The following is a 27,365-nucleotide window of genomic DNA, read 5'->3' on the forward strand; positions in this document are numbered from 1 at the left end:
GTAACCCCATAATAACCGATGTTAGAAAGCAAAATGAAGGGTGCTATTTGGCATAGAAATACTGTGCTCCTCCATCCAACATAAGGCGAAGTCAAATTGAATCCTGGTAACTTCTAACCCAAGAAACACTGGGGATACCAAATATTATAGATGGCACAGCCCATTATATATGGTATCCCCTAAAGGAATCAGATGTAAAATGTTGTGGAATGATGTATAAACTGTGAAAGCTGCTGTAGTCTGCTATCAAATAAATGTCCACCTCAACTGGTCAATGGCTGAATGGTAGCCTATGAAATCTACGGGATACTAGATATTACAGCAATGCCTGAGCCATAATATTTGGTATCCCCTTAGAAAATGATGTTGGAAGGCAAAAGGAAGGGTGGCCTTTGGTATACGAATACTGTGCTCCCCCATCCAACATAAGACGAAGTCAGATTGAATCCTGGTAACTTCTAAACCGAGAAACACCAGGGATACCAAATATTATAGGCCGTATAGGCTATTAAATTTTGTATCCCCTAAGGGTACGAATGCAAAATCTTGTGGAATGATGTACAAAATGAGAAAATATACTGTAGTCTGCAATCAAATAAAAGGCAAATTCAATTGGTCAATGGCTAAAATGTAACATATGAAACATAGGGGATACGAGATATTACGGCAATACGTGAAACATAATATTTGGTATCCCCACAGTAAATCAGGTTGTATAGAAATACTGTTCTCTTCCATCCAACATAAGGCGATGTTAAATTGAATCCTGGTAACTCCTAACCTGAAAAACGCTGGGGATACCAAATATTATAGGCCGTATAGGCTATTATATTTGGTGTCTCCTAACTGCACGGGATGCAGAATCTTGTGGAATGAAGTACAAAATGTGAAAAGATACTGTAGACTGCTATCAAATAAAAGGCAAACTCAATTGGTCAATGGCTAAAGGGTAACCCATGAAACATAGGGGATAGGAGATGTTATGGCAATGTGTGAGCCATAATATTTGGCATCCCCTTACTAAATGATGTTGGAAAACAACAAGATGGGTGCTTGTTGCTATAGAAATACTGTGCTCACGCATCCAACATAAGGCAAATTCAAATTGAGTACTGTTAACTTCTAACCCGAGAAACACTGGGAATGCCAAATATTAGGGAAATGAGATATTATGGCAATGCGTGAGCCATAATATTTGGTTTCCCCTTAGTAAATGATGTTGTAAAGCAAAAGGAAGGGTGCTATTTGCTACAGAAATACTGTGCTCTCGCATCCAACATAACACAAAGTCAAATTGAATCCCGGTAACTTCTAACCCGAGAAACACTGGGGATACCAAATATTATAGGCCGTATAGGCAATTATAGTTGGTATCCCCTAAGGATACCGAAGGCAAAATCTTGTGGAATGATGTACAAAATATGAAAAGATACTGTAGTCTGCTATCAAACAAAAGGCAATCTCAACAATTCAATGCCTAAAGGGTAACCAAGGAAACATAGGGGATACGAGATATTACAACAATGCATGAGACATAATATTTGGTATCCCCATGGTACATGATGTTGTAAAGCAAGAGGAAGTGTGCTATTTGGTATAGAAATACCTTCCTCCCGCATCCAACATACGAAGAAGTCAAATTGAATCCTGGTAACTTCTAACCTGAGAAACGCTGCGGATAACAAATATTATAGGCCGTATAGGCTATTATAATTGGTATCCCCTAAGGTTGCCGGAGACAAAATCTTGTGGAATGATGTACAAAATGTGAAAAGATACTGTAGTCCGCTATAAAAAATAAAAGGCAAATTCAATTGGTCAATGGCTAAAGGGTAACCCATGAAACACAGGGGATACAAAATATTACGGAATGTGTGAGCCATAATATTTCGTATCCCCACAGTAAATGATGTTGGATAGTAAAAGGAAGCGTGCTATTGGTATAGAAAGACCTTGCTCCCTCATCCAACATAAGGCGAAGTCAAATTGAATCATGGTAACTTCTAACCCGAGAAACACTGGGGATAACAAATATTATAGGACGTAAAGGCTATTATAGTTTGTATCCCCTAAAGGCACTGATGCAAAATCTTGTGGAATGACGTAGAAAAATGTGGAAAGATACTGTAGTCTGCTATCAAACAAAAGGCATTATCAACTAGTCAATTGCCAAATGGTAACCCATGAAACATAGGGGATATGATATTTTATGGCAATGGGTGAGCCATAATATTTGGTATCCCCTTAGTAAATGATGTTGGAAAGCAAAAGGAAGGGTGCTATTTGGTATAGGATTACTGTGCTCCCCCATCCAACATAAGGCGAAGTCAAATTGAATCCTAGTAACTTCTAAACCGAGAAACACTGGGGATACCAAATATTTTAGGCCGTATAGGCTATTAAATTTGGTATCCCCTACGGGTACGGATGCAAAATCTTGTGGAATGATGTACAAATGTGAAAAGATACTGTAGTCTGCTATCAAATAAAAGACAAATTAAATTGGTCAATGGCTAAAGGGTAACCCATGAAAAATAGGGGATACGAGATATTATGGCAATGTGTGAGCCATAATATGTGGTATCCCTTAGTAAATTATGTTGGAAAGCAAAAGGAAGGGTGCTATTTGGTATAGGAATACTGTGCTCCCCCATCCAACATAAGGCGAAGTCAAATTGAATCCTGGTAACTTCTAAACCAAGAAACACTGGGGATACCAAATATTTTAGGCCATATAGGCTAATAAATTTGGTATCCCCCACGGGTACGGATGCAAAATCTTGTGGAATGATGTACAAATGTGAAAAGATACTGTAGTCTGCTTTCAAATAAAAGACAAATTCAATTGGTCAATGGCTAAAGGGTAACCCATGAAAAATAGTGGATACGAGATATTATGGCAATGTGTGAGCCATAATATGTGGTATCCCCATAGTAAATGATGCTGGAAAGCAAAAGCAAAGTTGCTATTTGGTATAGGAATACTGTGCTCCTCCATCCAACATAAGGCAATGTCAAATTGAAACCTGGTAACTTCTAACCCGGGAAACGCTGGGGATACCAAATATTATAGGCCGTATAGGCTATTATATTTGTTATCCCCTTAGGGTACTGTATGCAAAATCTTGTGGAATGATGTAGAAAATGTGAAAAGATACTGTAGTCTGCTATCAAGTAAAAGGCAAATTCAATTGGTCAATGGCTAAAGGGTAACCCATGAAAAATAGGGGATACAAGATATTATGGCAATGTGTGAGCCATAATATTTGGTATCCCCTTAGTAAATGATGTTGGAAATCAAAAGGAAGTGTGCTATTTGGCATACAAATACTGTGCTCCCGCATCCAACATAAGGCAAAGTCAAATTGAATCCTGGTAAGTTCTAACCCGGGAAACGCTGGGGATACCAAATATTATAGGCACTATAGGCTATTATATTTGTTATCCCCTTAGGGTGCGAATGCAAAATCTTGTGGAATGATGTGCAAAATTTGAAAAGAGACTGCAGTCTGCTATCAAATAAAAGACAAATTCAATTGGTCAATGGCTTAAGGGTAACCCATGAAACATAAGGGATAGGATATTTTATGGCAATGGGTGAGCCATAATATTTGGTATCCCCTTAGTAAATGATGTTGGAAAGCAAAAGGAAGTGTGCTATATGGTATAGGAATACTGTGCTCCCCCATCCAACATAAGGCGAAGTCAAATTGAATCCTGGTAACTTCTAAACCGACAAACACTGGAGATACTATATATTTGAGGCCGTATAGGCTATTAAATGTGGTATCCCCTTAGGGTACGGATGAAAAATCTTGTGGAATGATGTACAAAATTTGAAAAGATACTGTAGTCTGCTATCAAATAAAAGGCAAATTCAATTGGTTAATGGCTAAAGGGTAACCCATGAAACATAGGGGCTATGATATATTACAGCAATGGGTGAGCCATAATATTTGGAATCCCCATAGAAAATGATGAGGAAGGGTGCTAATTGGTATAGAAATACTGTGCTCCTCCATCCAACAAAAGGCGAGGTCAAATTGAATTATTGTAACTTCTAACCTGAGAAACGCTGGTGATACCAAATATTATAGGCCGCTTAAACTATGATAGTTGGTATCCCCTAAGGGTATGGATGCAAAATCTTGTGAACTAATGTACAAAATGTGAAAAGATACTGTAGTTTGCTATCAAACAAAATGTAATTTCAACTATTCAATGACTCAAGGGTAACCCATGAAACATAGGGGATATGAGATATTGCAGTAATGCGTAAGCCTTAAGATTTGATATCCCCATAGTTAATAATGTTGGAAAGCAAAAGGAAGGGTGCTCTTTGGTATAGGAATACTGTTCTCCCTCATCCAACATAAGGCGAAGTCAAATTGAATCCTGGTAACTTCTAACCCTAGAAACACTGGGGATGCCAAATATTATAGGCCATATAGGCTCGTAAATGTGGTATCCCCTAAGGGTACAGATGCAAAATCTTGTGAAATGATGTACAAAATGTGAAAAGATACTGTAGTCTGCTATCAAATAAAAGGCAAATTCAATTGGTCAATGTCTAAAGGTAACCCATGAAACATAGGGTATACCAAATATTACAGCTTTGCGTGAGCCATAATATTTGGTAATCCCCTAGTAAGTGATGTTGGAAAGCAAAAGGAAGGGTGCTATTTGGTATAGAAATACTGTGCTCCTCCATCCAACATAAGGTGATGGCAAACTAAATCCTGGTAACTTCTAATCCGAGAATCGTTGGGAATACCAAATATTATAGACCGTGTATACTAGTATAATTGGTTTCCCCTCAATATACCAGAGGCAAAATCTTGTGAAATGATGTACAAAATGTAAAAAGATACTGTAGCCTGCAATCAAATAAAATGCAAATCCAATTGGTCAATGTCTAAATGGTAACCCATGAAACATAGGGGATACAAGATATTATGGCAATGCGTGAGAAAAATATCAGGTATCTCCACAGTAAATGAAGTTGGAATGCAAAAGGAAAGGTGCTATTTGGTATAGAAATACAGTGCTCTTCCAACCAACATAAGGCGATGTCAAATTGAATCCTGGTAACTTCTAACCCGAGAAATACTGGGGATAACAAATATTATAGGCCGTATAGGCTATTATATGTGGTATCCCCTGAGGGTACCGGATGCAAAATCTTGTGGAATGAAGTACAAAATGTGAAAAGATACTGTAGCCTGCTATCAAATAAAAGGCAAACTCATTTGGTCAATGGCTAAAGGGTAACCCATGAAACATAGGGGATACGAGATATTACGTCAAAGCGTGAGCCATAATATTTGGTATCCCCTTAGGAAATGATGTTGGAAAGCAAAAGGAAGGGTGCTATTTGCTATAGAAATAATGTGCTCCTGCATCCAACATAAGGGAAAGTCAAATTGAATCCCGGTAACTTCTAAGCCGAGAAACACTGGGGATACCAAATATAATAGGCCGTAAAGGCAATTGTAGTTGGTATCCCTAAGGGTACCGGAGGCAAAATCTTGTGGAATGATGTACAAAATATGAAAAGATACTGTAGTTTGCTATCAAACAAAAGGCAATTTCAACTATTCAATGGCTAAAGGGTAACCCGTGAAACATAGGGGATACGAGATATTACAGCAATGCGTGAGCCATAATATTTGGTATCCCCTTAGTAAATGAAGTTGGAAAGCAAAAGGAAAGGTGCTATTTGCTATAGAAATAATCTGCTCCTGCATCCAACATAAGGGAAAGTCAAATTGTTCCCGGTAACTTCTAACTGGAGAAGTGTGGCTCAATGATTAGAGTGGCAGACCCTGATGCAGAGGTCTATCCCGGGACCAGGGTTCAATTCCCCGCCTCGGCGGGTCTTGGGCTCGAAAATTCCACAGACCTGATAATTCTCGCCTCGGTGCCTATTCCAATCATGGAGTCCCACTCTGCAACTCTGGGCAATAGCTTGCTTAATCTCCACAACAGCCCCCACAACGCTAAGGATGCCTGGCCTCCACCTTGGGGGTGCCCAGGAGTGGTCGCCTCACAGGGAAAGCCAGGATGGGTTCCACAGCGGTATTCGTACAAGCGCCTTGAGACCCTTGCGGGTGAGTAGTGCGCTATACAAGTATCAAATTTACAATTTACATTTAACCCGAGAAACACTGGGGATACCAAATATTATAGGCCGTATAGGCAATTATAGTTGATATCCCCTAAATGTACCGGAGGCAAAATCTTGTGGAATGATGTACAAAATGTGAAAAGAAACTGTATACTGCTATCAAATAAAAGGCAAACTCATTTGGTCAATGGCTAAAGGGTAACCCATGAAACATAGGGGATAGTTATGGCAATGTGTGAGCCATAATATTTGGTATCCCCTTAGTAAATGATGTTGGAAAACAACAAGATAGGGTGCTATTTGGTATAGAAATACTGTGCTCCTCCATCCAACATAAGGCGAACTCAAATTTAATCCTGGTAACTTCTAACCCAAGAAACACTGGGGATACCAAATAATATAGGCCGTATAGGCTATTAAATTTGGTATTCCCTAAGGGTACGGATGCAAAATCTTGTGGAATGATGTACAAAATGTGAAAATATACTGTAGTCTGCAATCAAATAAAAGGCAAATTCAATTGGTCAATGGCTAAAATGTAACACATGAAACATGGGGGATACGAGATATTACGGCAATACGTGAAACATAATATTTGGTATCCTCACAGTAAATCAGGTTGTATAGAAATACTGTGCTCTTCCATCCAACATAAGGCGATGTTAAATTGAATCCTGGTAACTCCTAACCTGAAAAACGCTGGGGATACCAAATATTATAGGCCGTATAGGCTATTATATTTGGTGTCTCCTAACTGTACGGGATGCAGAATCTTGTGGAATGAAGTAAAAAATGTGAAAAGATACTGTAGACTGCTATCAAATAAAAGGCTAACTCAATTGGTCAATGGCTAAAGGGTAACACATGAAACATAGGGGATAGGAGATGTTATGGCAATGCGTGAGCCATAATATTTGGTATCCCCTTAGTAAATGATGTTGGAAAACAACAAGATGGGTGCTTGTTGCTATAGAAATACTGTGCTCCCGCATCCAACATAAGGCAAATTCAAATTGAGCACTGTTAACTTCTAACCCGAGAAACACTGGGAATGCCAAATATTATAGGCCGTATAGGATATTATAGTTGTTATCCCCTAAGGGCACAGATGCAAAATCTTGTGGATTGATGTATAAAATGTGGAAAGATACTGTAGTGTGCTATCAAACAAAAGGCAATGTCATCTTTTCAATGGCTCAAGGGTAATCCATGAAACATAGGGGATACGAGAAATGACAGCAATGCGTGAGCCATAATATTTGGTATCCCCATAGTGTATGATGTTGAAAAGCAAAAGGAAGGGTGCTATTTGGTATAGAAATACCTTGCTCCTGCATCCAACATAAGGCGAAGTCCAATTGAATCCTGATAATTTCTAACCCAAGAAACACTGGGGATACTAAATATTATAGGCCGTATAGGCTATTATAGTTCCTATCCCCTAAGGGTACGGATGTAAAATCTTGTGGAATGATGTACAAAAATGTGAAAAGATACTGTAGTCTGCTATCAAACAAAAGGCAATTTCAACTAGTCAATGGCTAAAGGGTAACCCATGAAACACAGGGGATACGAGATATTACAGCAAAGCGTGAGCCATAATATTTGGTATCCCTATAGTAAATGATGTTGGAAAGCAAAAGGAAGGGTGCTATTTGGTATGGAAATACTGTGCTCCTCCATCCAACATAAGGCGATATCAAATTGAATCCTGGTAACTTCTAACCCGAGAAACGCTGGGGATATCAAATATTATAGGCCGTAAAGGCTATTATAATTGGTAACCCCTAAGGGTACCGGAGACAAAATCTTGTGGAATGATGTACAAAATGTGAAAAGATACTGTAGTCTGCTATCAAATAAAAGGCAAATTCAATTGGTCAATGACTAAAGGGTAACCCATAAGACATAGGGGATACAAGATATTACAGTAATGTGTGAGCCATAATGTTTGGTATCCCATAGTAGATGAAGTTGGAAAGCAAAGGGAAGGGTGCCATTTGGTATAGAAATGAAGGGTGGGCAGAATTTGCGAAATTGACTTTCGCAAATTATCACGAAATTGCGCAAAATCTCCGCGAGCATGCGAAGCTTTCGCGAAGATGCGGAGATTGTTTTTCCCGCCCGTTCGCAATGTGCTTTTTGCGTGCTCGCGGGGAAATATATCTCCAACTTGCCCAATGCGGTCGCTAATGGGCGCGGCCATCTATTTCCTGTTCGCGATCGCAATGACGTGTTCGCGATCGCAAACTCTCACAGGATAGTGTGACCGGCTACCAACAATCCAACATCTTGTGGTGCGTGCGAACGGATATGAAAACTTGTCGGCGAACGCAGAGACCCGGTAAGTCGCAACCGTGCGCGCGAGAATGCATTTTTAAAGCGCGAACAAGAAAAATACTTTCGTTTCGCGGCAGGTTTACCGTCCAAGCCTAATAGAAATACTGTGCTCCTCCATCCAACTTAAGGCGATGTCAAATTGAATCCTGGTAACTTCTGACCCGAGAAACGCTGGGGATACCAAATATTATAGGCTATTATAGGTGGTATCCCCTAAGGGTATCGGAGGCAACATCTTGTGGAATGATGTACAAAATGGGAAAAGATACTGTAGTCTGCTATCAAATAAAAGGCAAATTCAATTGGTCAATGGCTAAAGGGTAAGCCATGAAACATAGGGGATACAAGATATTATGGCAATGCGTGAGCCATAATATTTGGTATCCCCTTAATAAATGATGTTGGAAAGCAAAAGGAAGGGTGATATTTGGTATAGAAATACTGTGCTCTCCCAGCCAAAATAAGGCGATGTCAAACTGAATCCTGGTAACTTCTAACCTGAGAAACACTGGGGATACCAAATATTATAGGCCATATAGGCTATTATATTTGGTATCCCCTAAGGGTACCGGATGTAAAATCTTGTGGAATGATGTACAAAATGTGAAAACATACTGTAGCTGCTATAAAACAAAAGGCAATTTCAACTTTCAATGGCTCAAGGGTAACCCATGAAACATACGGGATACAAGGTATTAGAGCAATGAGTGAGCCATAATATTTGGAATCCCCATATTAAATGATGTTGGAAAGCAAAAGGAAGGGTGATACTTGATATAGAAATACTGTGCTCCCCCATGCAACAGAAGGTGATGTTATATTGAATCCTGGTAACTTCTAACCCGAGAAACACTGGGGATACCAAATATTGTACCCGGTAAAGGCCATTATATTTGGCATCCCCTAAGGGATCCGGATGTAAAATCTTGTGGAATGATGTAAAAACGTGAGAACGTTTTGAAGTCTGTTATCAAACATAAGGCAACTTCAGCTGGTAAATGGCTAAAGGGTAACCAATGAAACATAGGGGATACAAGATAGTACAGCAATACGTGGTTCATAATATTTGGCATCCCCATAGTAAATGATGTTTTAAAGCAAAAAAAAGGGTGCTACTTGGTATAGAAACAATGTGCTCACCCATTCAACATAAGACTATATCAAATTAAACCCTGGTAATTTCCAACTCGAGAAACACAGGGGAAACCAAATATTATAGGCCATATAGGCTAGTATATTTGGTATCCCCTAAGCAAACTGTATGTAAATTCCTATGGAATGATGTACAAAATGTGAAAAGATACTGTAATCTGCTATCAAATAAAAGACAACTTCAAGTGGTCAATGGCTAAAGGGTAACCCATGGAAAGTAGGGGATACGAGATATTACAGTAATTCGTGAGCCCAAATACTTGGTATCCCCATAGTAAATGATGTTGGAAAGCAAAAGGAAGGGCGCTTATTGGCAAACGAATACTGTGCTAAGCCATACAACATTGGACCACGTCAAATTGAATCTTTGTAAGTTCTTACCCGAGAAACACCAGGAATACTAAATTTCATAGGCAGCAGAGTCCATTATGTAAGGTACCAGATATTACAGCAATGCAGAAGCTGTAATATGTGGTATCCCCATTGTACAATATTATGGAAAACGGAGGGAAGGATGCCATTTGGCAGGAAAATACTTTGTTCACCCAGACAACAGAATGTCATGTCCAATTGAATCCTGGTATGGTCTATCCCGAGAAACATAGGGGATACCAAATATTATAGCCCTTATGAGAATTTTATTTTTTGGTATCCTCCAAAGGAACTAGATGTGAAAGCTTGCGCAGTGAATTAAAAAATGTGAAAAGATCTAGCAGTCTGCTAGCAAATAAAAGGCAACTTAAGTTGATATGTGGCTAAAAGTTAAGGCTTGAAAAGTTGGGGATTCTAGATATTACAGCACTGCAGAAGCCATAATATGTGGTATCCCTCAGTAAAATATTATGGAAAACATAGGGAAGGGGGCTATTTAGCAGGAAAATACTTTGTCCACAGAATGCCATGTTAAATTGAATCCTAGTGAGCTCTAACCCAAGAAATATAAGGGATACCAAATATTATAACCCAAACAAGGCGCTATATTTGGTATCTCCGAAAGGAACCAGATGTGAACGCTTGTGGAATCAAATGAAAAATGCAAAGAATTAGTGGAATCTACTATCATATAAAAGGTAACTTGAATTGGTCAGTGGCTAAAAGGTAACCGTTGAAAAGTAGGGGATATCAGAAATTACAGCAATGCTGGAGCAGTAATATGAGATATCCCCATAGTAAAAGATGTTAGAAAACACAGTAACGGGTGCTATTTGGCAGGAATATACTGCGTTCATGTAGCCCAAAGTATGCCATGTCAAATTGAATCCTGGTAAGCTCTAACCCAAGAAACATAGGGAACACCAAATATTACAGCCCTTATAAAGCATTATATTTAATATCCCCAGAAGGACCCTGATGTGAAAGCGTGTGGAATGAAATAACAAATATGAAAAGATATAGCAGTCTGGTATGAAAAAAAGGCAACTTGAGTTGAAAAGTAGGGGAAATCAGATTTTACAGAAATGAATGAGCTGTAATATGTGTTATCACTTTAGGAAAAGATGTTAGAAAACTCAAGCAAGGATTCTATCTGGTAGAAAAAGTAATGTGTTCATACATCCAACATAAGGCCATGTCAAATTGTATCCTGGCAAGTTCAATCTTCAGAAAAATAGGGGCTATCAAATATTATAGGCTGTACAGGCCATTATATTTGGTATACTCCAAAGGAAGCAGATGTGAAAGCTGTGAAACCCGGTAGGTGAGGCAAGATGGCGCCGTAGCGAGTTTCCCCGATACCTACCTCTGCGGCGTTTCTCTTTGAGATCGATAGCTTGACCCTTTGAAGATACCTCCATTCTCCATGGTTCTGGCGACTCTGGGGGTCCGTGAGAGAGGCGCGGGTTGGTCTCCCTCAAATGGATGGTGTAGAAGCTGCTCGCTGAAAATCTCGGATCAAACGAGGTGCTGGGAAAGCCTCGCTCGGCTATTGCTGACGGCGGCTGCCGGCCACGGGATTCCTGACATAGAAGCGCAGCAGCTAGGCAACGCAGATGCCGGGGCTCTCACCAATCACTCTACACACTCTACAGGTCTGATGGCGGCCCGCGGAGCTCGGAACAAGACGCGCTCCTTGGCCCAGACACCGGCAATCCCTGGATCGGCACCAACAGAAGCAATCAAGAGGACTGAAACTGATAAGAAGAGAAATGAACATGCTATCGGTGGTAAGAGCGGGAAAAAAGAAATGATCAAATATCCCCTTCCTAAAAACTCTCTAACAGGGGACTCATGTAAAAAGCAGCTGGCTATCACTAGTTTGTTTCCAACTAAAGACATATCTGATTCTACAAAGAATTCAACTCATTGAAAAGACATAATTACTGAAGGTCTGACCGCTGTAACTACAACTTCTCCTATTAATGCTAGCAATATAGCTAACGTAGTTAACTCCGGAATATCTGGTACAGACCCTCTCAGCCCTAATACCATTATCGATATTCTGACGGAGGCCAGAGATGAGCGGCATTCATGGGGGTCCAGAGGTGAGACAACCGTCATGGGTATTCCAGAAGTATACATAAACGAACATTCAGGCAGCACAGAAGCCATAGTTAAAAGTCTTAATCCAGATATGGCTGTTCAAGGCAAGACTCTGAGTGGAATCTTAGAATCCCCTACCTATCAGAATATAGCTGACAGTAAAAATATGATTCCACCACTACACCCTATCACGGAAGGAAAGCACATACCTAGGGGGGGTGACCAGGAAGCAGGTTCTCTCTCGCCAGACACCTTAGAGAACTTTTACTCATTAAATGAAGACTCTGTAGATTCAGACAATTCAGCCTCAAGTTCGATCTGCGACGAGGAGTGAGATGGTGATACCTCTACAAGCCATTACAGTCAGCAAGAGGGAGGGGGAAAGAAGTTACCTAGGACTCTCTGAGAGGAAAAAAAGTAACCTGAAACGGAGGTCGATGGAGGAGAAGGGGGACCTTGGTTGGGATTACTCGGATACACACTCCTTATTGTGTAAAGATGTAACAACCTCAAAGGAACAACCACAGAGCACGCTCCGGTTCGGACAGGGAGACCTGTGTATGCCTGCTGACTCCGGAGAACCGTCCCTGTCCCTAATACTACAGTCTCTGAAATCGAGAACCGTCAAGCACGTTTGGCTTCTAAAAAAATACAAGGCTCCATCCGAAAAGTCGGTAAAACCTGTACAGAGATTGTCGAAAGATTAAGCCTATTAGAAAATCGAACTGATCTACTTGAAGCCTCTGGCGAAAGCTTGAAACAAAACTCAGCATCTCAAGAAAAGACTATAAACGATGTAATGTGTAAACTGGAGAAGGCAGAAAACCGGCAACGCCGTAACAATCTGAGACTTCTTGGAATTCCAGAGAGCAGCGAGGGAGGAGATATTAGGAAATTTGCCATTAACCTCCTTAAAAGCTCTCTCCCAGAGCTGGCACACTGGGACTGGGACAAGGAAATTCAGCGGGTGCATAGATTCCCTCTAAGTATATCTAAGCGACGTTCAGTCGACCCGCAATACCCCAGAGCGATTCTAATCTTTTTGGGGAATTTTTTGCTTCGGCAATCAGTGTTTGAACTCGCAAGACCAGATAAAAAAAGGAACTGGGAGACCTTTTCATATTTTGTCCACCCAGATTTTGCTCATGCTACTGTAGAAAGAAGGTGGCGACTTAGACAGTTGATCACACCTTTCCAGAAAATTGGGGCCACTGCTTTTCTGCAAAATCCAGCGAAACTTAAAATTAGCGTCCAAGGGCAGTACCACTATTTTACTTCTGAAATTCAGGCCCAGAAATTCTTAGATGAAATCACTGTTGGTCAAAAGAAAAAAACTCCCTGAGAGTAAGCCTTTTGGACAGGGGGAAAGAAAAGGAGGGGAAAAAAAAAAATCTTGATTTATTTTTTTCTTGAGTGGGGAAGGAAAAGGAAAGAATGAAAGGGAAGGAGAGGGGGTACTTTCATTTAAGCTTACGGACCGCGGCGGGGGTGGGGTGGGGTCAGTACAGACGCCATCATAACAGGCTCAGGACTGAGCCTGATTGTCTTTATATTGGTGGGGGCGGGGGGTGGGAGGTTTAAGAGGGGGTTGGGAGGAGACAAGCTCAGTACTATAATATGTATAAATTGTAAAGGTAAAGTTCTTCGCAGAAAGGGACATCAGATGGAAGAGCATAGGAAAAAAGCGCTTTTAGAAAAGATAAATATGCACTTAGTCGGGAAAGCTAAACTTCAAGATGGATAAGGTGAAGATCTTGACCATTAATATATGTGGTCTTAATGACGAGAAAAAAAGGCACAGAGTGGCCATGTGGCTACAATCTGTAGGGGCAAATATCGTTTGTATCCAAGAAACAGTTGTTGTAGTATAACCTTATGTGTCTTCATATTATTGTGTATTCTATTGGCGTGTATAGGTTGGATTGTTTATGCTATGCAGCAAAAAGTTGTCCCTTCTTCTATTACTGTGCCTTCTTATTCTACTATCTCTCCACATCTATTTCATACACTCCCTCAACATGAACTCGTACGAAGAATCGAATATTACAATAATTCATTTATTCAATTATTACACCAACACCAATTAGTAATTAATACAACCGATTGTTGGGTGTGTGGATTAATGCCTCATTCCACAGAAAAAGGGATGCCATATTTAGTCCTTCCATTCTCTTATGAAGGTTCTGCTTGGGCTTATTTCGTAATTTTCTCTAACGCCTACCAAAGCCGATTTAAACGACCTGTCAGTTCTTATATTGGTGGACCAGATTTCAGTCATAGTTCATTGATAAAGGGAATGGTAGCTATGGCTAAAATCATGGAAAATAGCAAAATTGCTATCGATGAGAGAAAAGCATACGCTAATTGGAATGTCACTCATTACATCACAAGTCTTAGTGATAAGGTTAAACAAGGAAAATCTCCACCGATTTGGACTGTACCTCATCAAGGCAATTTCTGTTTGCAAATCAATGGCCAAACTACTGACCCCGAACAGAGAAAAAGCTTTTGTTCCCATACTTACATTCACTCCTCTCAGAATTCGCCGCCATTAGTTCCATCTCAGGGCACATATTTCATCTGTCATGATAGAGCCTATACGTGGTTGCCGACTAGTTTTTCTGGAACTTGCTATATAGCTTTTCTTCTTCCCCCTACATACACTGCTTCTTCAAATTTTCATAGAAACAGATATGGCAGAGGAATTATTGATTCCAAAGACACAGCAGGACAAGAGGGAGGAGACTACCTTAAAGGATTTCTTCCTTTTTGGGGTCCTATGGCAAACAGCAGGAATATGAGGCAACTGGTTCGTGTTGTAGAGACTACTATAGACATCACTGTAGGAGCTTTAAGTAATATTACAGCGGAACTACAGGCGGATCGTCTTATGACTTTACAGAACCGAGATGCCCTAGATGTTATTCTTGCAGATCGTGGTGGAGTCTGCAAATTGATCAAATCGAGTTGCTGTATTTATATACCTGATGACGCTCCGACAGTATACCAGGCCATCTCTAAATTACATGTAATCTCTGAGTCGATTCATCAGGACGAAGAAGATTGGTCATTATTGGGATGGTTTTGGGGACTACTGTCCAAATGGGGTTGGAAAGTGCTAACATTCCTTGGTATGGTTTCAGCCATCATATTCTCTTGTTGTCTTTGTATGCACTGTGGTCCCACCATCTGCGACCTTTTTGCTACTGTGTGCATCCCAAAACCCAAGGCACAAAGAACAGAGAATATTGAGACTATTAGAATGATGTTACAGCAACAGCTTGATGACCTCATGGCCATTGAGATCGACTCAGATTGACGTGAGTCGATGTATCTTGCCTGAGTTCTGGCAAAAGGAGGGTCTGAGGAAATTCGATTTTTGATCACGATCGCATTGAGCTGCCATTTTGTGCTCTGCCGCCATTTTGTGTTGCCCTCACTCAGGCAGCACGATGAACAAAGTCTTTTCTGCTTTTCCTGCAATATTGTGTCAAAATAGCCTTGTGCCTCTGTTTATGAAGCTGGTGTTAGAGACTGGCCGAGTACACTAATCTCTGTCTGGTTCTTCTAATCCCTGTCTTAACTATTTGTTGGTTCACACTATTCTCTCCTGACTTTATCTTATCTTCTGGCCTTCGCTGTCCTCCGCTCATATTCTCTTGTTTCACAACTGTCCTCCAAAACACACGAACGTATCTCGCCACCTGCAAGCCAGTTACAAACATGTTAATACCTTAACCTGTGGGAGGGATGGCAAACACCGTTGGAGGAGAGGCTTCTTCGAGTTACTCGATATCTTTGTTTTTCAACCTTTTCTATTGGACATGTTCTGTCTTTAACCTTACCTTATTGGTCCTCTATGTATGTTTTAGGTGTGTTCTTTGTTAATGTATATGTTACCTATGTACTATATAAGATTGTGCGCCACGGAGTGAAGTGGCAGTCTCCTGAGAACATACCGTGTGTACTTCTAGGACAACTGTACTAGCTGCAGCTAATAAAATCTGATCTTTTACGCCGACAGAGTGTCCCCGTGTCTCTGTTAGCTGAAGCAGGAGAACCCAGGAGATTAAGGCGTACCCTGCGCCGCCAGGTCCAAAAGGTTCTGGTTCTTCAGAACGTAGACCCCACTGCTGTCCAGAAGGGATACATGACAGGACAATTCATGAATATATGAACTATATCACAGGGTGTGTGATCCCACCACCAGCAGGCATAGTGAGGGAGCAACACTGCAACCTGAAATTGTGCCGGGGCCCAGTGCCAGACCTGACGACTCTTAAATAGACTGAACTTCATCCATGCTTCTCGGACTCCACTTTCAGATCTTCCAAAAGTTCTACCCAGTCCTCCTCATCATATTACACCCGCAGGTAAGCCTGCTAGGTCATCCTGAGGCTAGCCAAATGCTGCAAAAATGTCAATGATCTGTAACACCATCGAAATGGAGGAAGGTAAGCCCAATGGGGAGTAAAATGTCATCTGCGTATAAATTGCATAGTGAAGTGCCTAAGGGCATGGGGATACTTATGATCTGATCAGATTAACATGGGGATGCTGCTAAAGGCTCCATCGCAAGGAGAAATAGCAGGGAGGAGACTGGGCAACCCTGGCAGGTACCCCTGTGGACTGGGAAGGGATCAGAAAGAAAGCCCCCACAATCGACCTGCATCGAGGGGGAATCGTAGATCCATCTTACTCTGGAGATTAAGTTGTCACCAAGGCCAAATTTCCGGAGTTGTCCCATTCTATCTTGTAAAAGGCATTCTCAGCATCCAACGACAGCGCCATGGCCTCCTCCAGAAGATTCACTGCCAGCCAGACAGCGTGCAAAGAGAATCATGAGATGAGCAAACCCAACTTGCAAATGGTGAATAAGAGGGGAGAGTACCGGCTTGAGGCGGACACTTGAATTGAATTGAATTGGAAAGAAATTTGTATAGCGCAGACTGCCACCCTACGGGTATCCTGGCGCTTCGATTGAAGGATTACTCACTATAGCAGTAAAGACCAGTTGGCGATGAAGGGATCTATTACTCGCCCCTAGGAAACAACCAAGTTTTCAGATCCTTCCTAAAGCAGGTCAGAGAACTAACCTGTCTAAGGTTCTGAGGCAAGTCATTCCATAGACACGCAGCGGCCACTCTAAACGCTCTGCCCCCCCATCCTAGATTTTTTTAATTTGGTGGTTGTGATCAGATTTGTACTCGAGGAGCGAAGATGACTCCCAGGAGTATACCAGGTGAACATCTTCTGCAAAAGGGATGGACCCAGGTCATGTACTGCTTTGTGTACAATGCAGAGAGATTTGAACCAAATTCTCTCTTTAATAGGCAGCCAGTGTAGGTCTCTCAGAGCCAATGTCGTGGAGGACCCACGCTGTCTATTCAGTACCAGCTTAGCTGCTGTAGACTGGACTCTCTGCAAACCCTGCAAGATGTATTGCAGTGCTCCCAAATACAGGGAATTGCAGTAGTCCAGTCTACTCAAAATTATGCTCCTTACTACAAGTGAGCGAGTATCATCTGGTAGTAACGGAAGAACCTTCCGAAGCATACGTAGTAAAGAGAAACAGACACCAGCAGTTTTGTTGGCCTGTGATTCCATCTGGAGATTATCATCCACCATGACCCCCAAATTACGCACCGTTTTGACAAGAATCAGGGCCTCATCCTCAGGGGTGAGCCTAAACTCCGCCGGTAGGGGTCGAGATACTCTAGCCGCAGGGCAGTACCCCACCTCTGTTTTCCCCCGTTAAACTGCAGGGAATTTTTCCTGAGCCAACTAGCGGTTTGGTGCATAAACTCCTGGAAAATATCCATGGATATCGCTTGTTTCCCCTCAAGGGAAAACACCAATTGGGTGTCATCCGCATAGTTGACCAGGTCAATACCATGTGATTTCATGATGGGGAATAGAGGGCGTAAATAGATGTTGAAAAGAACAGGGCTGATCGCCGAGCCCTGTGGCACCCCGTGGTGTACTCGAGACTTATCGAAGGTGAACGGTGTCAGAGATACAGCCTGTTGTTTTCCCGACAAATAAGATTGTGACCACTGCAAGGCCAATCCTTTGATTCCTATGCCTTTCAATCTTTCCACTAATACTGCATGGCTCACTGTGTCAAATGCGGCTGACATATCCAGTAGTACTAGGACAGATGAATTCCCATTGTCAGCACGCATTCTTAGATTGTCCATTACGGTTGCCAGAGCAGTCTCAGTGCCGTGCCCTAGGCGAAAGCCAAATTGGTCCCTATGCAGCAGGGAGTTATCCTCCAGGTAGCCTGATAGAATTTTGCTAACTGCCTTTTCTAAAATTTTGATCGGGTATGGCAGGAGAGAGATTGGTTTAAAATTTGCTGGGATTGTAGGGTCCAAGGATGGCTTTTTGAGCAAGGGAGTCACCACTGCCTGTTTCCATGCCTCTGGCAACCGATCTGCCATAGCCAAGGCAGGGTTTCTTGCCCAAATATTTTCCAGATTTTATGTGGAAGGGGATCAAGAGGAGATCCTGAGGACACGCTTTGTGCCAGATGATTAAAATAATTCTCTGTAGTAACTAGATTACTGCTCAGCATCTAGTCATCTCCATTGAGCAGGGATACAGAATGACAACTCCCATGAAGAAGAGGGTCTTATCCTGGTTTGGAAAGAACTGAAATCAGCGCCCTTATGGACATTAAACCCAAGAAGCCTGTGCAATAAGCCTCAGCAAAGGCCTCATGGAAAAAAAAACCACCTTGGAATTGGTCCATTTATAAAACTCTGTCGGGAAGCCTTCTTCCTCCAGGGCTTTATGATAGGGTAGATCCGAGATGGCTTGCTCAATCTCCTCTTTAGTGATCTCACCCTGAAGCAGTTGCCTACCTTCCTCTGAGATGCACAGTCAGTAAATATCATCCAGGAAGGTGCTCATCTCTGCCAATCCCTAGACAATATCCAGGGAACAGAGGGCTCTATAGCAGGATGCAAACGCATCTGCAATTTCCTGTGGCTTGGTGACTAATGCCCTCGAGTCAGTGATGATAGTGGGAATGGCCATGCCCACCTCCATCTGCCAGAGATGCACCCTCAGTAGCCGTCCTGCCTTCCCTCCCTGTTCATAGTGCTGGCATTTCAACCTCTGTAGCGCATACTCAACTTTGAAGGTAAAAAGAGTATTGCGATCCATTTGTGCATTCTCAAGGTTGCGCCTGGTAATAGTGGAGGGGTGGCCGAGTAAGCATACTTGAGGCAGACTATATCCGCTTCCAGCTCCTTCAGATGCTCCTCCCTCTGCCTGTTAGACAGTGCTGTGTCCTTTATCAGCTTCCCCCTGATGGCCACCTTCACCGCTGCCCATAATGTCAAAGCAGAGTCAACCAAACCATCATTGTTCTCCCGGTGTAAGAAAGTGCCTCTTATGACATGGTCAGCCCCACACATTTTGCTCGGAAAATGATGCGGTTTCCATTGTACTGCACAAGGACCCTGCCAACCCGGTCCCCTATGTTAGTGCTTCTTCCCTAAAACCTTTCCAAAATTGACAACTTCAGCGCCCTGTAAGTCCCTAGTAAATGGTACACTTGGTACCTAGGGCATGGGAACTGAAGGGGATCCTCTAGATTGCATGCCTTGGTGCAGTGAAAATGATAAAGTCGACATGGCACACTGCCTGTGTGGCATGCCAACGAGCACTGCCTAAGTATAGGTAAGTCATCCCTCTATTAGGCCTTACAGCCCTGAGGCCGGGTGCTCTATGTCACAGGTGTGGACATATCTGCATAAGCAGATATGCACCTACAATATTTAAGTCTATTCTTGTATATAGTAAGTGCCAGAGCAGCCATAGAGAGTACATGGACTGGAAACTTCACAACCCGAGTTCCTCAGCACCATGATTGCTTCTCTAAACCTAGGAGTGTTTGGTACAAAACTACTCCCGTTACTAAACCCACACTGATGCCAGTGCTAGATTTATTAAACCATGTACTCTGAGGGCACCTCAGAGGAGCCCCCTGAAAACCTGCCAACCCTGGTGAGGTCTCTGACTGGCTTTAAGCAGCCTGCATGACCAGACATGATGCAGGACCCTTGGGTCGAGAGCCTCTTCTCTCTGTGACCAGAAACAAAGCACATCCTGGGTGGAAGTGTCACACCTCCTACCCCAGGATGGGCACAGTGCTCGAGAGGGAAGCTTCAAAGGCCTGCCGCCTTTGTAATGCAACCCCAGCCTGACTAGAAGCAAGGGTCCCTACTTGGACAGTGGTACCTACCCTGCCAACTAGAGACCCCCAGATCTAACAGGGACCATTTCTCTGTCATTTGAAGAATCTTACAATTAAGTTCTTATAAAATTAGCTTTATTGTCTTGGCTATGGAAGTAGAGCATTTAATTCCAAAACATTTAATATGACCATTTAAACCCAGTGCCATCAAACATACCCCTCTGACAATATTTGTTGAGAGGGAGTACTTCAGATTTTGAAAAACTTAATTTATAAGCAGACAAACCGGAATATACTGATAAATGATTGGCAAAGGCAGGAATTGATGTTTCTGGGTCAGAAACATAAAGGACTACATAATCAGCATATGCTGAGAACTTAACCTCAGTGTCTTTATGCTGAAAACCCCGAACCAATGCTGGATTACATAATGTATGCAAAAAGGGTTCTAGGGACAAAATAAAAAGCAATGGAGAAAGAAGACATCCCTGTCAAGTACCACGTAAAAGGGGAAAATATGAAGATTGGGAACCATTTAGAAAAACAGACATCATCGGTGAGGAACACAATATACTGACATATTTAAGGAAAGTTGGACTAAAGCCATGCCATTGTAAAGCCTGCATCATGAACTTCCAATTGACACGGTCAAAAGCCTTTTCGGCATCTAAAAGAGACAGCTGCCATAGGAATGCTGGTAGAAGAAGCCATATGTAAAATATCAAGAAATAATCTGGAGTTGTCAGTCATGTGCCTACCCTTTACAAAACTGGTCTGCTCAAGTCCAACCATATCAGTAATTAGAGGGGAAATTATATTTGATAACATTTTAGCACAAAACTTACAAACTAAATTGATAGGGGATATGGGCCTATAATTGGCATATAAGGAAGGGTCGTTATCCTTTTTAGGGATCAGACAAATCATAACTTCTAGAAAATTTCCTTTAGCAAGATAAAAGACTGATATATTGTGAGAAGGCGGGGAAGTAAAAAACACAAAAAACAGGAATAAAACTCAGCAGTAAAGCCATCTGGGCCCGGAGCGTTACCCTATGTAAAGCCATAAGAGCAAACTTTAGTTCAGACATCAAAATTGGCTCATCTAGAAAAGAAAGATCCAGTGTCTGTTGTGGTCTTGGCAAGAGTGGATGAAAGTACGCATCCAGTACCTCATCTGTTGGAAAATGATCTGGTGTGTAAAGATTGGTATAAAAATCAGTAAAGCATTTCAAAATGTCTTTATTCTTAAAACAAGGATCTCCACTTTCGTCTAAGATCTTAGCTATTTTAGATTTTTGAGATTTAACTTTTAAATATTCGGCAAGTAATTTGCCAGTCTTATTGCTTCCCCCCCAAAAAATTGAATTCATTTTTAGTAATGTACCGGCAGCCTCTTCAGTTGACTTTCTATTAAACTCAAATTTAGCACTCATCAGTTTCTGTAACGCATTATCATTCTTGGTAGTAAAAATTCATGTTCTAGCTGTTTAATAACATGAAGTAAAGTTGAGGACTCCTTATTAGCTTTCTTTTTTTTTAATGAAACAAAATTAATAATATGACCTCGGGCAGAGGCTTTGAAAGCAGCCCAAACAGTATGAAATGGGATATCCGGCGTAATATTTAGCAGAAAAAACTCTTTAATAAAACATTCAAAATCCTGTAAAAATTCTTTATCCTTCAGCAGAATATTATTAAACTGCCATCTATTAGATTTAGAGGTTTCAGGTAATAAATCTAAATCTATGATAATCGTTGCATGGTCTGATATTAAAATTGACCCAATTTCAGCATGTGTAAGTGAGGCGACTAGAGGCGGTGAAAGAAATATATAATCAATTCTAGACTGAGACTTATGCGTGGGTGAAAACAAATTATATTCCAGTGTGTCTGGAAAGTATAATCTCCATGCATCAACCAATCCCCTAGAATGTATAAAACATGAAAATGTTTTCTGCATTTTATTAGGTACATATTTAACTTGAGACTTCCTATCTAAGAAGGGGTCGACAATTTGATTAAGGTCTCCACCAACTATCAACTTTACATTAGAACAGGAGCCTAAAACATCTGACATTTGATTCCAAAAGAATACATCTATACCTGTAGGACCATAAATATTTAATATAGAAACAGGCATACGGTGTAAAGAAGCAGACAATAAAACCCAACGGCCCTCATCGTCACTTTCTCAACTACCAAAGGAAGAGATTTATGAACCAGGATAATGACTCAATTTTTATGATCAAGGGCTAGAGAACAAAAAATGTGACCAACCCAATTTGTGTGCAATGAATTCAATTCTCTATCAATCAAATGACTTTATTGTAATAGAGCAATATTACATTTGAGGCATGCTAGATGGGTCAAGACTCTTTACTTCTTAACAGGATTACGTAAACCCTTAACATTCCAGGAAATAATCTTAAGAGAGTTCACCATTGTAACATGTCAATAAATGTAACAAACAGATACAACCAAAGAATAACTAAAACCAACATCAAACTCTTTGAAATTATATAACATCTAAAGTGATCTAAGTATGAAAATCGATGAAAACTGTGATACACATAGAAACGAAAAACAGAAAGCACAAGAAGGAAAGAAGTAAAAGAAGAAAGAGAAGTAGCCAGGAAAAGCAAGAAAAACCTTGGTAACAAGAAAGAAGATGACAGAAAGCCGAAAGGCTTTAGTCATGGGAAGAATGAGACACATGTAGTGTGAATAAATAAAGTGAATAGGTGGAGAAACGCAAAAACTGCAGACGGACAACAGGCAAACATTCATTTAAAATAAAGGAAAGTGGTATCAGAGACATTAATTATTATACAGAAAGCAGAGAGCGTGTAGAGAAGGAAATATCTTTGAGTCAATCATGAGATGAAAAGCAACAAAACAAAAAGTTAAAAAGACAACAATAGAATATATTATACAAAAATGGTCAAAGGGGACAACTTACCAGACATGAGGACAATATGAAACAATAGGAGTAGGAAGGGGAGTAAGCAGTGGGCAATACTTCAAATCAGGGGAGGAATTCCAGGATAGACAACATCAAACTGTAAAAAAGGAATGATACATATTAATATTAACAAAAAAAGAAAACAACTGATGTACGACCATAAACACAACATTAACATTAATTACATGATTACTTTTAGAACGACATAGATAAATAATAAACATAAAGTATAACTTGAGTAAAATCTCTGAGACATAGAAAAAAGATCAAACCATGAACAGAAGAAGTATCTTGAATACAAGAAGCTTAAACTTTTCCTGTGTCCATTGCTTCACCCTAATGCTGAAAAATAAATGTTATCAGGTCTTGTGGACTTTCAAAAGAATAGGTTCAGTCTTTATAGCTTACTTTAAAGAAGCATGGGTGTACAAGACCGTATCTTGCATTCATAGATCTTAAGGTTGGTTGAAATGACATAAACTCCTCCCAACGAGCTGCAGTTGCTTGGGACTTATCTTGAGATATATATACTCTCTGGCCAGACCATAGAATTTTTTTTCTTTGCTTGGCTGCAGATAACACTATCAGAAGCTCAGTATATTCTAGAAAAATAACAATTATACCTCTAGGTCAGCCAGAGCTTGACACATCAGAATATTTAGGACCAAAACGATGAGCCCACTGTAAATTAAGATGGATCCCCTCTTTAAGACCCACCAATTTCGGAATATGAATTCCAAGAAAGGCAAGCATGTCTGATCCCCCTGCTCCCTCTGGAATACCATAAATTCGAAGGTTGTTACGTCTGTTCCAATTTCTCTAAATCCTCAGTCTGCTGCTTCAAAAGAGTTATTTCCTTAGACATACTGTCAATTTTGATGGCTGGGTCCTGAACATCACTAATCCGTTGTTCTACCTCAGACACCCTGGTCTCCAATGTAGACCATCTTTCCTCAATATGTTGAAGTGTGACGTAAGTCTCCATGATAAAAGGTTTCTAGTGTTTGATTTCCTCCATAAGATCTTCCAAAGTGAGAGGCAAAGGAGACTTTGTAGGAGAGCCAGGATCTTTTTATGCCTTTTAGTGGGAACAGTTGTATCCTTCAGAGCAATAGGCATTGCTGTAGACGTGGTGGCAGCCTTCAAGGTAGAAGCAGTAGAAGACTCCACATATTAGCACCACGTATTAAGCAATATCCAAAATATGAGCTCAGATTAGTAGAGACACTAAGGCACAAGAAGCTGATTATTGCACCAAACCAATAGTGACAATAATTACCTCATAAAAATTTGAATATGAGACTGTTAGTTGAAATGCAACAGCATTTATAAAAATCCTGAGCTAAATGTCAGGTATAACCACCTAAAAAAAAACAAGGTATGCTGCAAATATCTCCTCACAAAAATCTATTATTTACACCTTTAAAAAACTTTATCTGAAGCATCAGTTATCAATTAACTGAGAGAGTTCAGGCAGCAGAAGCAAAATGCAGGCATGCTCCGGGGCTTTCCACTGTCATTTAACCTTGAAAATGCTTCATGAGGTCGAGCGTCATGTGGGAGGGAAATCATCTCCGACGCACTTTGGTATGGCAAAATGGTTGCCGTGACCACCAGCGCTGAGGTGAGCAACGCGGAAGTAAGAACGAGGTGAGCAGCATAAAAAAAATGCCAGAAAATAGAATTTACCTCATCTCCAATCCGCACGCACCTTAATCGTCAATCTGCACATGTTTTCGGCCGCCGCCGTAAACAAAAGAAAACCTCCGACACCGAGCAGAGCATCAGTGGCCTGCGGCCATCTTGCCACGATTCAACCACGACTGCCAACGAATAGACACTTTAAAAAAAAGTTTATTATCACAGGAATAACCTTTTTCTCAGTCTAAAACAACTAAAGAGAACTTAATAAAAACAGAAAGAAGACACATTGTGAGTAATAAAAACAATATAAACATTTCTAACATGGTTAAAATGTCATCTCAAACCTAACACCCTAAATAAAGCTGAGAGATCATAGAAGGCAGAGCAGTCAGAAATACTTTAATTCGACTCTAAAAGAGCCATATAAAGTTGTACTAACACAATTTCATTTGAAAACAGCACATCCATATATGCAAAATGTACAGGTTTTAAAAGGATCAGTATCTACTACGAATCTTAAAAGCGGTAAAAAGGTAATTTAATATGATCTCAACTGGTCCTAGGGAGAGTAAAAACTCCATTGCGAATTTGTAATTCATAATCCCTGCAGCAATACAGGATGAATAAACTGTTTCCTCTGGGGGATGTAAAATCTACCAATGAGAATAAAGTGCAGTGTGCTTTGAGGTTAACAATTGTCACACAGACAAACAGGGAGTGAGGCAAACCACGTGCCTTGGATAAGAATAGCGGCAAAAAAATTTACAGTTTTTAAACGCAACTTCGTTAGCAAAAATGTCCTTCTTTCGTTTAAGTCAATTTGCAAGTACATGTCAGGCTCTCTGCAGTTGTGGGAGGCGCTCTGGCTAACCAGTAATACTGCACATTGATATAGCTTTGATAAAAAAGTGACTTTATAGTGACCGGTGAAACATTTTTCAGCATATCGGGGTTTGTATAATACTCTGGGACATCCATTTTAGCAAAACACGTTTTAATATACCTAAGTCAGGGTATGTCTAAGCTATTATCCAGCTTCATGCAGTCTGTCAGTATTTCTCTGCAGAGGGCAGCCTCTGGATTCTTCCAGGTTTTTAACCAGAGGAACAACGTTTGAATCACTATATAGTCTTTCAGATAAGTCATACCAAATTCCTTGTGACAGAAAGAAACGGCGGAAAACTGAGGCACTGAGAGAAGTCGTCTTAGAAACGTATTCTCTGCTACTTGGAGTGATTTGTAATTTACGTGTCCCCACACCCTGGCCCCAAGGTTACTACAGAGATACTTTTACTCTTGTAGATACATAAAATCTCCTTAATGGGTTTATATCCTAGTCTTTTAGCAAATCTAAAAATAGCATCAATAGATTTCTGAAATTGCATACTTCTAATATTTTTTTTTTCCTTTGTATGCATTAAAAATAGTCTTTTAGGCTTTGCAAAAGGTTTATTTTACCAAGTCAAATTTGGTCATTTAAAATTGCATACAGGCTATAGTAGCAGACCTAAGCCATGTTTATTTTTTATTTTTTTTAAATTTTTTTTATTTACCAACATGAGAAAAATAACAGAATAGACATTTAAATGGACAGTCATACTGACTTACACCAGTGATACCAAAACATAGCAAATTTCGGGAATACTAATTCTTACCCTTCTTTTAAGACAAAAGGCGATCCTAATTAAACCAAACTGTTCCGTACTATTCCTTACATTTTTCAAAACAATGATTCCCAAACTTTCTTAAGTTTGCTTAATGAACGAATCCCTCTTGTTTTAGCCAGTGCTAATTCCATGTCATATATCTCTTTAACCAATACCCACCATTCCATAGCAGATGGAGGAGCTCGTGAGATCCAGACCCGGGCAATTGTCAACCTAGCACATACCAGTAAGATAGTAATTAAGTCCGTCTGGCTAGTTCCCATGTTCTGCCCACCCATCATTACATCTACTATTGAGAACATGAGCGATCTCCCAAGTTTCTGAGACAATATTTGAGTCACCTTCTGCCAGAATTCTACTAGCTCAGGGCATGAAAAGAACATGTGTTTTAGATCGGCTGCCTGTAAATCACACTTCGGACACTTTGTCCGACCACTAAGGGAATCGTGAGATGACCATTTTGATATCTTTTCAGGTGTATAGTATAGTAGACAGATTGTTTTATACTGCTGCATCCTCAAATTAGACGAGTGCACCGACTTATTGATGCTGCTGAGGGCAAGCGAGATAGTATTAGCCGAGATCGATATCCCCATACTGCGGCTCCAGCGATCGGCGAGTCTAGTGCAATCGTCTTCCTTATAGGTGCAGAGACTTTTATATCCTATACTAATCAATGATTTTTCGTTTATTTCATACAAGCATTTCCATATATCAGAATCCGAAACATTTGTCAGCTTCATACTGCGTATGAAGTAGTCTCGGATCTGGTAATATTTAAATC

This window comes from Triturus cristatus, chromosome 1_1 (genome assembly GCF_964204655.1).
Source record: "Triturus cristatus chromosome 1_1, aTriCri1.1, whole genome shotgun sequence".
Lineage (NCBI taxonomy): Eukaryota > Metazoa > Chordata > Amphibia > Caudata > Salamandridae > Triturus > Triturus cristatus.